This window comes from Glandiceps talaboti, chromosome 17 (assembly GCF_964340395.1).
Source record: "Glandiceps talaboti chromosome 17, keGlaTala1.1, whole genome shotgun sequence".
NCBI lineage: Eukaryota > Metazoa > Hemichordata > Enteropneusta > Spengelidae > Glandiceps > Glandiceps talaboti.
In genome coordinates, this window is record NC_135565.1 from 2498516 (window position 1) to 2514380 (window position 15865).

General features: G+C 33.1%; 1 long non-coding RNA gene across 1 annotated transcript; it reads left to right on the forward strand.

Moving 5' to 3' along the window:
* The first annotated feature begins 458 nt into the window (after window positions 1-458).
* LOC144448543 (uncharacterized) lies at window positions 459-14450 on the forward strand. Its single transcript, XR_013482109.1, has 3 exons — window positions 459-504; window positions 12872-12973; window positions 14340-14450. It is a non-coding gene; the product is annotated as an uncharacterized LOC144448543 (long non-coding RNA).
* The last annotated feature ends 1415 nt before the right edge of the window (window positions 14451-15865 follow it).

Genomic DNA, 15865 nt, shown 5'->3' on the forward strand with positions numbered 1-15865 from the left:
ATGTATATTGCAAAGATAATAGCAGGAATTCATACACAAGTGAACAAAAACATACAAAAATGTATGCAAATATATCTAACAACATGACCATGCCCATAGCAACAGCCAAATGGTCGCATATATCGCAAAGATAGCAACAGGTTGGATAGGCAACTGGATAGTCATTCAGCAAATGAACACCTATTGCTAGCATGGACTAGCATATGGATAAATATTTTTAAAAACTGTACAGTTGTGCTACAACACCATTGGCAATATTTTTTTCATTGTGCATGTTGTACACAAAGGCCATTGAAATTTTTGTATCATCCTAATTTTGATGCCTCCAATAAATTCATCATATTGGTACAAGTCTTAATAGTACACTGTATTATCAGTTTAGTCCATCATATTAGTACACGTCTTACTACTAGTACATTGTATTATCTTTGTTTAGGATTTGATGTCCAATCACAGGAAGCACTCCTAGCTCAAACTTATGAAGACTTAGTTCGAAAACATGTGGTAAGTAACTGTATTTTGATTTCAAAAAACATATACAATGTCTGTAGACTACATCATATACAATGTCTGTCTGTAGATTACATCATATACAATGTCTGTAGACTACATCATATACAATGTCTGTAGATTATATCATATACAATGTCTGTAGACTACATCATATAAAATGTCTGTCTGTAGACTACATCATATACAATGTCTGTAGATTACATCATATACAATGTCTGTAGACTACATCATATACAATGTCTGTAGATTATATCATATACAATGTCTGTCTGTAGACTACATCATATACATTGTCTGTAGAGTACATCATATACAATGTCTGTAGATTATATCATATACAATGTCTGTCTGTAGATTACATCATATACAATGTCTGTCTGTAGACTACATCATATACATTGTCTGTAGACTACATCATATACAATGTCTGTAGACTACATCATATACAATGTCTGTAGATTACATCATATACAATGTCTGTCTGTAGATTACATCATATACAATGTCTGTAGATTACATCATATACAATGTCTGTAGACTACATCATATACAGTGTCTGTAGATTACATCATATACAATGTCTGTCTGTAGACTACATCATATACAATGTCTGTCTGTAGACTACATCATATACAATGTCTGTCTGTAGACTACATCATATACAATGTCTGTAGATTACATCATATACAATGTCTGTAGACTACATCATATACAATGTCTGTCTAGACTACATCATATACAGTGTCTGTAGATTACATCATATACAATGTCTGTAGACTACATCATATACAATGTCTGTAGAGTACATCATATACAATGTCTGTAGACTACATCATATACAATGTCTGTAGACTACATCATATACAATGTCTGTCTGTAGACTACATCATATACAATGTCTGTCTGTAGATTACATCATATACAATGTCTGTCTGTAGAGTACATCATATACAGTGTCTGTAGACTACATCATATACAATGTCTGTCTGTAGACTACATCATATACAGTGTCTGTAGATTACATCATATACAGTGTCTGTAGAGTACATCATATACAATGTCTGTAGATTACATCATATACATTATCTGTCTGTAGATTACATCATATACAATGTCTGTCTGTAGATTACATCATATACAGTGTCTGTCTGTAGACTACATCATATACAATGTCTGTCTGTAGACTACATCATATACAGTGTCTGTAGATTACATCATATACAATGTCTGTAGACTACATCATATACAATGTCTGTAGAGTACATCATATACAGTGTCTGTAGACTACATCATATACAATGTCTGTCTGTAGACTACATCATATACAATGACTGTAGACTACATCATATACAGTGTCTGTAGATTACATCATATACAATGTCTGTCTGTAGATTACATCATATACAGTGTCTGTCTGTAGATTACATCATATACAATGTCTGTAGATTACATCATATACAATGTCTGTAGACTACATCATATACAATGTCTGTCTGTAGATTACATCATATACAGTGTCTGTCTGTAGACTACATCATATACAATGTCTGTCTGTAGACTACATCATATACAATGTCTGTAGATTACATCATATACAATGTCTGTAGACTACATCATATACAATGTCTGTCTAGACTACATCATATACAATGTCTGTAGAGTACATCATATACAATGTCTGTCTGTAGACTACATCATATACAGTGTCTGTCTGTAGATTACATCATATACAATGTCTGTCTGTAGACTACATCATATACAATGTCTGTCTGTAGACTACATCATATACAATGTCTGTAGATTACATCATATACAATGTCTGTAGACTACATCATATACAATGTCTGTCTAGACTACATCATATACAGTGTCTGTAGATTACATCATATACAATGTCTGTAGACTACATCATATACAATGTCTGTAGAGTACATCATATACAATGTCTGTAGACTACATCATATACAATGTCTGTAGACTACATCATATACAATGTCTGTCTGTAGACTACATCATATACAATGTCTGTCTGTAGATTACATCATATACAATGTCTATCTGTAGAGTACATCATATACAATGTCTGTCTGTAGACTACATCATATACAATGTCTGTCTGTAGATTACATCATATATAATGTCTGTCTGTAGAGTACATCATATATAATGTCTGTTTGTAGATTACATCATATACAATGTCTGTCTGTAGACTACATCATATACAATGTCTGTAGACTACATCATATACAATGTCTGTAGATTACATCATATACAATATCTGTCTGTAGATTACATCATATACAATGTCTGTAGACTACATCATATACAATGTCTGTAGATTACATCATATACAATGTCTGTAGATTACATCATATACAATGTCTGTCTGTAGATTACATCATATACAATGTCTGTCTGTAGACTACATCATATACAATGTCTGTAGACTACATCATATACAATGTCTGTCTGTAGATTACATCATATACAATGTCTGTCTGTAGACTACATCATATACAATGTCTGTAGATTACATCATATACAATGTCTGTAGATTACATCATATACAATGTCTGTCTGTAGATTACATCATATACAATGTCTGTCTGTAGACTACATCATATACAGTGTCTGTAGATTACATCATATACAATGTCTGTAGATTACATCATATACAATGTCTGTAGACTACATCATATACAATGTCTGTCTGTAGACTACATCATATACAATGTCTGTCTGTAGACTACATCATATACAGTGTCTGTAGATTACATCATATACAATGTCTGTAGATTACATCATATACAATGTCTGTAGATTACATCATATACAATGTCTGTCTGTAGATTACATCATATACAATGTCTGTCTGTAGAGTACATCATATACAATGTCTGTCTGTAGACTACATCATATACAATGTCTGTCTGTAGACTACATCATATACAATGTCTGTAGACTACATCATATACAATGTCTGTAGATTACATCATATACAATGTCTGTAGATTACATCATATACAATGTCTGTCTGTAGATTACATCATATACAATGTCTGTCTGTAGATTACATCATATACAATGTCTGGCTGTAGACTACATCATATACAGTGTCTGTAGATTACATCATATACAATGTCTGTAGACTACATCATATACAATGTCTGTAGACTACATCATATACAATGTCTGTCTGTAGACTACATCATATACAATGTCTATAGACTACATCATATACAATGTCTGTCTGTAGACTACATCATATACAATGTCTGTAGATTACATCATATACAATGTCTGTCTGTAGACTACATCATATGCAATGTCTGTAGATTACATCATATACAATGTCTGTAGATTACATCATATACAATGTCTGTAGACTACATCATATACAATGTCTGTCTGTAGACTACATCATATGCAATGTCTGTAGATTACATCATATACAATGTCTGTAGATTACATCATATACAATGTCTGTAGAGTACATCATATACAATGTCTGTCTGTAGAGTACATCATATACAATGTCTGTCTGTAGATTACATCATATACAATGTCTGTCTGTAGACTACATCATATACAATGTCTGTAGACTACATCATATACAATGTCTGTAGATTACATCATATACAGTGTCTGTCTGTAGATTACATCATATACAATGTCTGTCTGTAGATTACATCATATACAATGTCTGTCTGTAGACTACATCATATACAATGTCTGTAGACTACATCATATACAATGTCTGTAGATTACATCATATACAGTGTCTGTCTGTAGATTACATCATATACAATGTCTGTCTGTAGACTACATCATATACAGTGTCTGTCTGTAGACTACATCATATACAATGTCTGTAGATTACATCATATACAATGTCTGTAGACTACATCATATACAGTGTCTGTCTGTAGAGTACATCATATACAATGTCTGTCTGTAGACTACATCATATACAGTGTCTGTAGATTACATCATATACAATGTCTGTACACTACATCATATACAATGTCTATAGACTACATCATATACAGTGTCTGTAGATTACATCATATACAATGTCTCTAGACTACATCATATACAGTGTCTGTAGAGTACATCATATACAGTGTCTGTAGATTACATCATATACAATGTCTGTACACTACATCATATACAATGTCTGTCTGTACACTACATCATATACAATGTCTGTCTGTAGACTACATCATATACAATGTCTGTCTGTAGAGTACATCATATACAATGTCTGTCTGTAGACTACATCATATACAATGTCTGTAGACTACATCATATACATTGTCTGTCTGTAGAGTACATCATATACAATGTCTGTCTGTAGACTACATCATATACAATGTCTGTCTGTAGATTACATCATATACAATGTCTGTAGACTACATCATATACAATGTCTGTAGATTACATCATATACAATGTCTGTCTGTAGACTACATCATATACAATGTCTGTAGATTACATCATATACAATGTCTGTAGACTACATCATATACAATGTCTGTAGACTACATCATATACAATGTCTGTAGACTACATCATATACAATGTCTGTCTGTAGACTACATCATATACAATGTCTGTCTGTAGACTACATCATATACAATGTCTGTAGACTACATCATATACATTGTCTGTCTGTAGACTACATCATATACAATGTCTGTAGACTACATCATATACAATGTCTGTCTGTAGACTACATCATATACAATGTCTGTAGACTACATCATATACAATGTCTGTAGACTACATCATATACAATGTCTGTCTGTAGACTACATATACTATGTCTGTCTGTAGACTACATCATATACAATGTCTGTAGATTACATCATATACAATGTCTGTCTGTAGACTACATCATATACAATGTCTGTCTGTAGACTACATCATATACAGTGTCTGTAGATTACATCATATACAATGTCTGTCTGTAGACTACATCATATACAGTGTCTGTCTGTAGATTACATCATATACAATGTCTGTCTGTAGAGTACATCATATACAGTGTCTGTAGATTACATCATATACAATGTCTGTAGACTACATCATATACAATGTCTGTCTGTAGATTACATCATATACAATGTCTGTCTGTAGACTACATCATATACAGTGTCTGTAGATTACATCATATACAATGTCTGTAGATTACATCATATACAATGTCTGTAGACTACATCATATACAATGTCTGTCTGTAGACTACATCATATACAATGTCTGTCTGTAGACTACATCATATACAGTGTCTGTAGATTACATCATATACAATGTCTGTAGATTACATCATATACAATGTCTGTAGATTACATCATATACAATGTCTGTCTGTAGATTACATCATATACAATGTCTGTCTGTAGAGTACATCATATACAATGTCTGTCTGTAGACTACATCATATACAATGTCTGTCTGTAGACTACATCATATACAATGTCTGTAGACTACATCATATACAATGTCTGTAGATTACATCATATACAATGTCTGTAGATTACATCATATACAATGTCTGTCTGTAGATTACATCATATACAATGTCTGTCTGTAGATTACATCATATACAATGTCTGGCTGTAGACTACATCATATACAGTGTCTGTAGATTACATCATATACAATGTCTGTAGACTACATCATATACAATGTCTGTAGACTACATCATATACAATGTCTGTCTGTAGACTACATCATATACAATGTCTATAGACTACATCATATACAATGTCTGTCTGTAGACTACATCATATACAATGTCTGTAGATTACATCATATACAATGTCTGTCTGTAGACTACATCATATGCAATGTCTGTAGATTACATCATATACAATGTCTGTAGATTACATCATATACAATGTCTGTAGACTACATCATATACAATGTCTGTCTGTAGACTACATCATATGCAATGTCTGTAGATTACATCATATACAATGTCTGTAGATTACATCATATACAATGTCTGTAGAGTACATCATATACAATGTCTGTCTGTAGAGTACATCATATACAATGTCTGTCTGTAGATTACATCATATACAATGTCTGTCTGTAGACTACATCATATACAATGTCTGTAGACTACATCATATACAATGTCTGTAGATTACATCATATACAGTGTCTGTCTGTAGATTACATCATATACAATGTCTGTCTGTAGATTACATCATATACAATGTCTGTCTGTAGACTACATCATATACAATGTCTGTAGACTACATCATATACAATGTCTGTAGATTACATCATATACAGTGTCTGTCTGTAGATTACATCATATACAATGTCTGTCTGTAGACTACATCATATACAGTGTCTGTCTGTAGACTACATCATATACAATGTCTGTAGATTACATCATATACAATGTCTGTAGACTACATCATATACAGTGTCTGTCTGTAGAGTACATCATATACAATGTCTGTCTGTAGACTACATCATATACAGTGTCTGTAGATTACATCATATACAATGTCTGTACACTACATCATATACAATGTCTATAGACTACATCATATACAGTGTCTGTAGATTACATCATATACAATGTCTCTAGACTACATCATATACAGTGTCTGTAGAGTACATCATATACAGTGTCTGTAGATTACATCATATACAATGTCTGTACACTACATCATATACAATGTCTGTCTGTACACTACATCATATACAATGTCTGTCTGTAGACTACATCATATACAATGTCTGTCTGTAGAGTACATCATATACAATGTCTGTCTGTAGACTACATCATATACAATGTCTGTAGACTACATCATATACATTGTCTGTCTGTAGAGTACATCATATACAATGTCTGTCTGTAGACTACATCATATACAATGTCTGTCTGTAGATTACATCATATACAATGTCTGTAGACTACATCATATACAATGTCTGTAGATTACATCATATACAATGTCTGTCTGTAGACTACATCATATACAATGTCTGTAGATTACATCATATACAATGTCTGTAGACTACATCATATACAATGTCTGTAGACTACATCATATACAATGTCTGTAGACTACATCATATACAATGTCTGTCTGTAGACTACATCATATACAATGTCTGTCTGTAGACTACATCATATACAATGTCTGTAGACTACATCATATACATTGTCTGTCTGTAGACTACATCATATACAATGTCTGTAGACTACATCATATACAATGTCTGTCTGTAGACTACATCATATACAATGTCTGTAGACTACATCATATACAATGTCTGTAGACTACATCATATACAATGTCTGTCTGTAGACTACATATACTATGTCTGTCTGTAGACTACATCATATACAATGTCTGTAGATTACATCATATACAATGTCTGTCTGTAGACTACATCATATACAATGTCTGTCTGTAGACTACATCATATACAGTGTCTGTAGATTACATCATATACAATGTCTGTCTGTAGACTACATCATATACAGTGTCTGTCTGTAGATTACATCATATACAATGTCTGTCTGTAGAGTACATCATATACAGTGTCTGTAGATTACATCATATACAATGTCTGTAGACTACATCATATACAATGTCTGTCTGTAGACTACATCATATACAATGTCTGTCTGTAGACTACATCATATACAATGTCTGTAGACTACATCATATACAATGTCTGTCTGTAGACTACATCATATACAATGTCTGTATGTAGACTACATCATATACAATGTCTATCTGTAGACTACATCATATACAATGTCTGTCTGTAGACTACATCATATACAATGTCTGTAGACTACATCATATACAATGTCTGTAGATTACATCATATACAATGTCTGTAGATTACATCATATACAATGTCTGTCTGTAGACTACATCATATACAATGTCTATAGACTACATCATATACAATGTCTGTAGACTACATCATATACAATGTCTGTAGACTACATCATATACAATGTCTGTCTGTAGACTACATCATATACAATGTCTGTAGATTACATCATATACAATGTCTGTAGATTACATCATATACAATGTCTGTAGACTACATCATATACAATGTCTGTAGACTACATCATATACAATGTCTGTAGATTACATCATATACAATGTCTGTCTGTAGATTACATCATATACAATGTCTGTAGACTACATCATATACAATGTCTGTCTGTAGACTACATCATATACAATGTCTGTAGACTACATCATATACAGTGTCTGTCTGTAGATTACATCATATACAATGTCTGTAGATTACATCATATACAATGTCTGTAGATTACATCATATACAATGTCTGTCTGTAGATTACATCATATACAGTGTCTGTCTGTAGATTACATCATATACAATGTCTGTAGATTACATCATATACAATGTCTGTAGATTACATCATATACAATGTCTGTCTGTAGATTACATCATATACAATGTCTGTCTGTAGATTACATCATATACAGTGTCTGTAGAGTACATCATATACAGTGTCTGTAGACTACATCATATACAATGTCTGTCTGTACACTACATCATATACAATGTCTGTCTAGATTACATCATATACAGTGTCTGTCTGTAGATTACATCATATACAATGTCTGTCTGTAGATTACATCATATACAATGTCTGTCTGTAGATTACATCATATACAGTGTCTGTAGAGTACATCATATACAATGTCTGTCTGTAGACTACATCATATACAATGTCTGTCTGTAGACTACATCATATACAATGTCTGTCTGTAGACTACATCATATACAATGTCTATAGACTACATCATATACAATGTCTGTCTGTAGATTACATCATATACAATGTCTGTAGACTACATCATATACAATGTCTGTCTGTAGACTACATCATATACAATGTCTGTAGAGTACATCATATACAATGTCTGTCTGTAGATTACATCATATACAATGTCTGTACACTACATCATATACAATGTCTGTAGATTACATCATATACAGTGTCTGTCTGTAGATTACATCATATACAATGTCTGTCTGTAGACTACATCATATACAATGTCTGTAGACTATATCATATACAGTGTCTGTCTGTAGACTACATCATATACAATGTCTGTAGATTACATCATATACAATGTCTGTAGACTACATCATATACAGTGTCTGTCTGTAGATTACATCATATACAATGTCTGTCTGTAGACTACATCATATACAATGTCTGTAGATTACATCATATACAATGTCTGTAGACTACATCATATACAATGTCTGTCTGTAGACTACATCATATACAATGTCTGTAGATTACATCATATACAGTGTCTGTAGATTACATCATATACAATGTCTGTAGATTACATCATATACAATGTCTGTAGACTACATCATATACAATGTCTGTCTGTAGATTACATCATATACAGTGTCTGTAGAGTACATCATATACATTGTCTGTCTGTAGATTACATCATATACAATGTCTGTAGACTACATCATATACATTGTCTGTCTGTAGACTACATCATATACAATGTCTGTAGACTACATCATATACAATGTCTGTCTGTAGACTACATCATATACAATGTCTGTAGACTACATCATATACAATGTCTGTAGACTACATCATATACAATGTCTGTCTGTAGACTACATATACTATGTCTGTCTGTAGACTACATCATATACAATGTCTGTAGATTACATCATATACAATGTCTGTCTGTAGACTACATCATATACAATGTCTGTCTGTAGACTACATCATATACAGTGTCTGTAGATTACATCATATACAATGTCTGTCTGTAGACTACATCATATACAGTGTCTGTCTGTAGATTACATCATATACAATGTCTGTATGTAGAGTACATCATATACAGTGTCTGTAGATTACATCATATACAATGTCTGTAGACTACATCATATACATTGTCTGTCTGTAGACTACATCATATACAATGTCTGTAGAGTACATCATATACAATGTCTGTCTGTAGACTACATCATATACAATGTCTGTAGAGTACATCATATACAATGTCTGTCTGTAGACTACATCATATACAATGTCTGTAGAGTACATCATATACAATGTCTGTAGATTACATCATATACAGTGTCTGTCTGTAGATTACATCATATACAATGTCTGTAGAGTACATCATATACAATGTCTGTAGATTACATCATATACAATGTCTGTCTGTAGACTACATCATATACAGTGTCTGTAGAGTACATCATATACAGTGTCTGTAGATTACATCATATACAATGTCTGTCTGTAGACTACATCATATACAGTGTCTGTAGACTACATCATATACAATGTCTGTAGATTACATCATATACAATGTCTGTCTGTAGACTACATCATATACAGTGTCTGTAGACTACATCATATACAATGTCTGTAGACTACATCATATACAATGTCTGTAGATTACATCATATACAATGTCTGTAGATTACATCATATACAATGTCTGTCTGTAGATTACATCATATACAATGTCTGTCTGTAGACTACATCATATACATTGTCTGTAGACTACATCATATACAATGTCTGTAGACTACATCATATACAATGTCTGTAGATTACATCATATACAATGTCTGTAGATTACATCATATACAATGTCTGTCTGTAGACTACATCATATACAATGTCTGTCTGTAGACTACATCATATACAATGTCTGTAGATTACATCATATACAATGTCTGTCTGTAGACTACATCATATACAGTGTCTGTAGACTACATCATATACAATGTCTGTAGACTACATCATATACAATGTCTGTAGATTACATCATATACAATGTCTGTAGATTACATCATATACAATGTCTGTCTGTAGATTACATCATATACAATGTCTGTCTGTAGACTACATCATATACATTGTCTGTAGACTACATCATATACAATGTCTGTAGACTACATCATATACAATGTCTGTAGATTACATCATATACAATGTCTGTAGATTACATCATATACAATGTCTGTCTGTAGACTACATCATATACAATGTCTGTCTGTAGAGTACATCATATACAATGTCTGTAGATTACATCATATACAATGTCTGTCTGTAGACTACATCATATACAGTGTCTGTAGACTACATCATATACAATGTCTGTAGACTACATCATATACAATGTCTGTAGATTACATCATATACAATGTCTGTAGATTACATCATATACAATGTCTGTCTGTAGATTACATCATATACAATGTTTGTCTGTAGACTACATCATATACATTGTCTGTAGACTACATCATATACAATGTCTGTAGACTACATCATATACAATGTCTGTAGATTACATCATATACAATGTCTGTAGATTACATCATATACAATGTCTGTCTGTAGACTACATCATATACAATGTCTGTCTGTAGAGTACATCATATACAGTGTCTGTAGACTACATCATATACAATGTCTGTCTGTAGATTACATCATATACAATGTCTGTAGACTACATCATATACAATGTCTGTAGACTACATCATATACAATGTCTGTAGATTACATCATATACAATGTCTGTCTGTAGACTACATCATATACAATGTCTGTCTGTAGACTACATCATATGCAATGTCTGTAGATTACATCATATACAATGTCTGTAGATTACATCATATACAATGTCTGTCTGTAGACTACATCATATACAGTGTCTGTCTGTAGACTACATCATATACAGTGTCTGTAGATTACATCATATACAATGTCTGTCTGTAGACTACATCATATACAATGTCTGTCTGTAGACTACATCATATACAATGTCTATCTCATGGTTACAACCAATCACTGTTCATTCATGGTTACAACCAATCACTGTTCATTCATGGTTACAACCAGTCACTGTTCATTCATGGTTACAACCAATCACTTCATTTATGGTTACAACCAATCACTGTTCATTTATGGTTACAACCAATCACTGTTCATTTATGGTTACAACCAGTAACTTCATTTATGGTTACAACCAATCACTTCATTTATGGTTACAACCAATCACTGTTCATTTATGGTTACAACCAATCACTGTTCATTTATGGTTACAACCAATCACTGTTCATTTATGGTTACAACCAATCACTGTTCATTTATGGTTACAACCAATCACTGTTCATTTATGGTTACAACCAATCACTGTTCATTTATGGTTACAACCAATCACTGTTCATTTATGGTTACAACCAATCACTGTTCATTTATGGTTACAACCAATCACTGTTCATTTATGGTTAGTTCTGTTTTTCTTATGTATGATTCCCACTACCAGGACTTGTATGTAGACCATGCACAACAGTATATACAAGAAACCGATTTATCAAAACGTATCAAGGACTGGGAAGATAAAATGCTGCCAAAACTTCAAGTTGAGGTAAGTCAGTTTATGTGACCTGTTTTGCCAGTCCAGGTAAACAGACATCATATTTTAAGAAAAGTAAATTCCTAGTCGGTTGAATGTTTTCACAGTAATTCTATAGGTTCCGGTTGATGGCGACACTCTCGTTTCGGGGGGGGGGGGGGGGGGGGGGGGGGGGGGGGGTTGAAAAAGTAGTGTAAGTTGTTATACAGTGTTTTCAATTCATTGTTGACAAAATCTTGTACAACTAGTATTTTAAGAGCTGTCTTTTCCATGATTATAGTACAGTATGTACACAAGCATGGCATTCTGAGAATTATTATTTGTTACATGTACTAGTGTCTCCCACACTTTCGTTAAGGTTTTGGAACCCTGGTAACAATAAAAGCTGTTTCCCAGAGTGTAACAGTGTATCATAATTTTATTTAGGAACTCTGGTGAAATTGACTGGGCATATCAGATAAATGTTACTTACTTTACCACACCATTACAGCTGCTCTACGGTAGCTTCGACTGAATATTTTTTTGTACACCTCAGAACAGTATTGAAATCACCTATGGGTGAATGTACACCCTGAACAGTATTGAAATCACCTGTGGGTGAATGTAGTGAACTAGTGCAGTTTAACAGATTCAAAACCAAGATTAACAGTGACCACTAATTAACAGTGACCACTAATTAACAGTGACCACTAATTAACAGTGACAAGTCTTTTTATAAGTAGCTGACCAGGTTTTAGTGAATATATATTCTTACTTGATGAACAAATATATTTGAATAAAAAAAAATGTATACATACACACTGGTAGGGAACCCTAGTAAAATGACAGCAGAACTCAGGTAGATTTTACCAACTAACCACTCTTAACAAAAACACTGGTAGGGAACCCTGGTAAAATGACTGGGGAACTCAGGTAGATTTTACCAACTAACCACCCTTAACAAAAACACTGGTAGGAAACCCTGGTAAAATGACTGGGGAACTCAGGTAGATTTTACCAACTAACCACCCTTAACAAAAACACTGGTAGGAAACCCTGGTAAAATGACTGGGAAATTCAGGTAGATTTTACCTACTAACCACCCTTAACAAAAACACTGGTAGGAAACCCTGGTAAAATGACTGGGAAACTCAGGTAGATTTTACCTACTAACCACCCTTAACAAAAACACTGGTAGGGAACCCTGGTAAAATGACTGGGGAACTCAGGTAGATTTTACTTACTTGCCACCATTAGCAAAAACACAGAGAGGGAACCCTGGTAAAATGACTGGGGAACTTCATCACTAGATTTTACCTACTTACCACCCATGAAAACATCGTCCAATCTGTTAGCAGTATGTAGTTAACAAAGATATTCAAACTTATGTATTTGACAGGAAGACCATGGTCCGTTTGACATCCATCATTATGGTAGTGTAATCCTAGATGCATTCAATGAAGACAGTGACATGAAATGTATTCCATTTATGGAAATCACAAACAAAAGACAACCCTATGAAATATGCAGACTCTTCCTGGCATCATTACAATTAGTAAGTAACCTACATGAACATTTGCACTCCTATAATCTTGACTTGTCCTGGCTTCATTACAATTAGTAAGTAACCTACATGAACATTTGCACTCCTATAATCTTGACTCTTCCTGGCTTCATTACAATTAGTAAGTAACCTACATGAACATTTGCACTCCTATAATCTTGACTTGTCCTGGCATCATTACAATTAGTAAGTAACCTACATGAACATTTGCACTCCTATAATCTTGACTTGTCCTGGCATCATTACAATTAGTAAGTAACCTACATGAACATTTGCACTCCTATAATCTTGTCTTGTCCTGGCATCATTACAATTAGTAAGTAACCTACATGAACATTTGCACTCCTATAATCTTGACTTGTCCTGGCATCATTACAATTAGTAATGTACAGGAAACTAACAAGACTTTTGCACTCCTATAATCTTGAATAGTGTGTTATGGGATATGTGTTTCATTTATGGAGGGTTTTTTTGAGTGTTCAAAGTCAACTGAGAGTTCAAACAAAACCATTTGATAATTCCGAAACTTTTTGATTTATTATTAAGTTGTGGATGTAATAACATGTTCCAAACAGTATACATAGATTGGATATAACCATTAAAGTTTAACTCGGTAGAATTTTGATGGCAAACCTGGAGTTAATTTAGATGATAACAGTGATTGGTTGCCATATACATACAGTACAGTACAAATGTTTGCATGTGATAGAACAATATGAGGCTTTGTTGCTGTCATGTTGACAAACTTAGACTGGTCAAATGATTTTACTAGCCAACATTATGTAGTAATATAGAAGTGACATGTTTACTTATTTACACAGTGCTGTCATGTTGACAAACTTAGACTGGTCAAATGATATTACGAGCCAACACTATGTAGTAATATAGAAGTGACATGTTTGGGTTTTCAAAGCTTGTCCTTGTCACTTTACATGAAACATTCAATTTTAAGATAACAACACTCTAACGTGTCTGTTTCTTAAGATTACCTGAAGACTAATTTTTTTTTCTCTTTTCACAGGCAAATAATCAGAATATTGACATTGGTCATTTTAATGAGGAAGAAGAAAGTATGGACAATATGCTAGTCATCTTTTTATCTAACCAGAGACATCATGAAAATCTTGCTGAATACATAGCCCCATCACTTCAAGTGTAGACAGGGCATATCTTTTGAAAATAGCAGGAGAGCTAAAAATCACTCTCCTGAAACCATCCAGGTGAGTGGGAGGCGAGTGATTTAATAGCTCTCCTGAAAATAGTCAGGCGAGTGGGAAAAAAAACAATTATCATTTCTATTTGTATTTTCAAATGGCCTGTTGGCTCTGAATAAATAAAATAAAATAAAATAAAAACATCTA